The sequence below is a fragment of the Podarcis vaucheri genome, assembly GCF_965113315.1.
Source record: "Podarcis vaucheri genome assembly, chromosome: 1".
Classification (NCBI taxonomy): Eukaryota; Metazoa; Chordata; class Lepidosauria; order Squamata; family Lacertidae; genus Podarcis; species Podarcis vaucheri.
In genome coordinates, this window is record NC_138759.1 from 56,620,808 (window position 1) to 56,624,350 (window position 3,543).

At 41.7% G+C, this 3,543-nt stretch overlaps 1 long non-coding RNA gene across 1 annotated transcript; it reads left to right on the forward strand.

Annotated features, from left to right (window-relative positions):
• The first annotated feature begins 1,250 nt into the window (after positions 1-1,250).
• LOC309535044 lies at positions 1,251-2,366 on the forward strand. Its single transcript, XR_014220990.1, has 2 exons — positions 1,251-1,738; positions 2,217-2,366. It is a non-coding gene; the product is annotated as an uncharacterized lncRNA (long non-coding RNA).
• The last annotated feature ends 1,177 nt before the right edge of the window (positions 2,367-3,543 follow it).

Sequence of the window (3,543 nt, forward strand, 5' to 3'; positions counted from 1 at the left end):
GGGAAAGGAAAACAGAAAATGGGAGGGGGGATAGAATGGAGCATCATGGAAGCCTGTATGGCTGGTGCCCCAGTCAGGAGCATAGCACATTGCAACATTTTCTTACAGGTCTCTCTTGCTCTCCCTATTCCAGGTAAATTCTGTATGACTGGTAATTAAACCAGGTTCTAGGTTTCCTATTCATAGAGAACTACTCATTTCATCAACTGAATTGTTGCTGCTCACCTGAGAGTATTCCAGACAAGTCCCCTTCTTATATTCACTGACTGACTGGATGAAGGAGGGTGAAAGAAGAATCACAGTAGCAGAGGCAGCCCTCACCCTTACTTCTGTATGTTCTGCAAGCGCTATGAGCTTGTGAGCATAGACCAGGGACAAGAACATAAGAAAAGCCTGCTGTATCAGACCAGTGGCTCATCTAGTCCAATATCCTATTCTCAGAGTAGCCAGTCAAATGCCTATGGGAAGGGTAAAAACAGGCCCTGAATGCAACAGTTCTCCTGTCACCTGTGATTCCGCAGCAACTGGTATTCAGAGGCATGCTGCCTCTGACAGTTGAGGTAAAGCATAGCTATCATGGCTAGTAGCCATTGATTGCCTTTTCATCCATTCTTTTATCTGGGGAGGTTGCCTAGAGAGGACTGGGACCCTTGGCTTCAAAACATTTTCCCAACTTTCTCCACTACTGGTAAGTTGAGGTGGGTAGGAAGTACCGAAATGACCATACGTTCCCCTCATGCAGTTGACAAATGTATGTCCTTCATATGAACAATACTACAAGTGTAGGCACAATAAACTTCTAACCCCTAACAGAAACTTTAAGAAGAAACCTCATAGCTATTTTCCTAGCCATTATAACACAAGAGGCCCCCTAATGCAATGTGACACTTGGACCATTCACTAAACTCAAAAATCACAGGGGAATTATGGGAGGGAGCTAGTGGAGATAAATTAGATTAATTCTGCCTAATAAATATTGCACAAATAGGCATAAATGTTCTTTCTCTAGTTGTGTACATTGTTCTGTACCTATAAGGGAATTATATTTTTCGTTCTTCCAGTCATTAAAAAGAAATATGCACAAATACACACGTACCCCACAAACACATTCCAGTAGTGTGGTTTGCACAAAAGCAATCAAATGCTTAATTTAAGAAAAGTTTAAAAGTTACATCTTGGAATTGGAATGCCAGCTCCTGGCTACCTTTGCAAGATTGTTTTGGTTACCAGGCAACCAACAGGAAGCTTGTCATAGACCAAGCTGGGTCTGAATCAATAAGGATGTGTCAACAACTATGATATTAGTTTAGGCAAAATAGATGGGAGTGGAAGGTAAATGTGCCCACTCTGCATGCTTTCTTGACATACGCCAGCTGACTGAGGGCTGTTCATCGAATGAAGCTTGGGGTGTCAGCATGTCAGGACTGATACAGTGATGAGACACTCTCCCTCCGCTCCTTTTCAATTCTGTTAAAAATAGCAGAGTAAATCAAATCTATTCCTTTTATGAAAGCAACACTGCCCTGGGGCCTTCAAGGCTCTTATTGAGAGATGAGTTCTATGCCTCTCTGTGATATGAGTACTCGTACTGTTATTGAAATGGAACAATGGCAGGCATTCTGTGGACAGCTAGTAGCAGCTGTTGATCAGAGCTCTATGGCTCAGTAACTTCAAAGGATGGAGGGGAAAGACTGTTTTTCTACCCTTCTGCTGATATTGAAGAGTACAGCACGTTTAGGTGAATAAGCTGGTTTCACTTTTGTTTTTAAGATTTACTTTTTGTTATCTTTGAAGCTCTCTGTTCTCATCTGCTTCCTTTTTTGTCTCCACTAACATTGGTTCTCTGAGTCCTCTATTCTGGGCAATCTTGCATTCTGTATGGCCTTTGATCTCCTTCTCTTGCTCCTGCTTCTGAGCCATTATGTCTGGGATAGGTTCCCCCTGTCCATCAGACCACTTCCTTGTCCTCATTCAAATCCCTTTAACAAAGTCTTCTTCATCCAAGACTCTGCTTTGGTGCTCCTCTCTGCAAGCTGGTCTCAATGTATCCTTAAGCACCATCTCAAATAGGATCTGAACTGAAACCCAGACAGGACCAAAACCTAGCATCTTACATTTACCTTCAACCTGAACTAGAACCCAACCAGTCTAAGCAGAAAACTGAAAGGGTAACCAGATACTTTCAATAACCAGGTTTTTGGTTCTTCTTTCTAAAGTTGGTAAACAAGGGCTCTGGTATAACCTGAGAGACAGAGAAAGAGAAAAAAAAGGGGGAGTAGAAATTTGGCTCCCATCACACAATACATATTTGCCATCCCACACATAAAAAAATGCCCATGCAAGAGGTAGAATGTGCCAACAACCAACAGGTGACTGTATCCTTTTTTTTTTCTTGTGTGAGTTGTTTGCATATTTGACTGCTGATACTTGTGTGATACCAGTTATTTTTGGAAGTGGCACAACAAGGATCTACACACAGACTACATTTCCAGGAAGAGGAGAGGAGAAGAAAAAGGGTTTGGTAATATCCTCCCAATATCCTACTGTTATTATCACTCCATGTACAAACTGCTCATCTTAGAAGAAGAAAAATAATTGCACAAACTTTTGCTTATGTACAGTATATCAGTAGTTCAAAGGAAGAGATAGACCCACAACCATCATGAGTAGACCCACAAGCACAACTACAATTAGCCTGAACCTGAGGGTGCACCTCTAACTATGGGCCCTGAAGAATGGATGATACCAACTTCTCTGGTGGTCAATGAAGTCTTGCTGAGCTTCCACAGCTGCCATTTAGAAGGAGCAAACTGTTCCCCAAAAGGGCATGGCATTTTAGCTGGCGTTTTGTAGCATTCAGGCAGGGCTTTGGTCTTTGTAAATCTAGGCCACACTATAAAATTCTAGCAGTTGCAACAAACCAGCTATAAGGCAGCTTCTTCACTCAGTAGCAGGATTGCTGTCCATGGTCCTGAGGCTCCTGTCCCTGCATTCCTGACCTAAAATTCTTATTCCTGTCCACCACAAACTCAATCCAGCATTTGGGAAATCGTAAACCTGCTTCTCATTCTCTTGTTTGAGCCATTGCCTCTTCCTGGTGACAGAGATAACTATGGAGCAGAACATGAACTAAAAGATGGTTCAAATGTGAATGTCAGACACCTGCATGAGTGAACAAATTTCATAGTGTTGGAGGAATTGTGAGGTAATGTTCCATGATGACCTGTGATGTTCATTCACATATGCAGGTCAATATCCTGATGTGAGGCCAAGTAACTAACATGCATGTTTAAACCATCCACGAGATGCCTTTTTCAGGAAAACTTCTCACTGCTTCAGATGACACTGACACTGAGCTTTTTCCAGAGTGAAAAGTCTAAGAAGAGGCATTTGGTGAAAATCATCATCCAGGCACATTGCTTTTCTCTCTAGTTTTGTTTTTCAATGAACATTACCTTCATAAAGCTAAAGCTAAAGTATTGTGCACTATTGGGAAAACAATTAAAGCTGAAGTATATCAATATTTTTGAAAATACTTGTGAC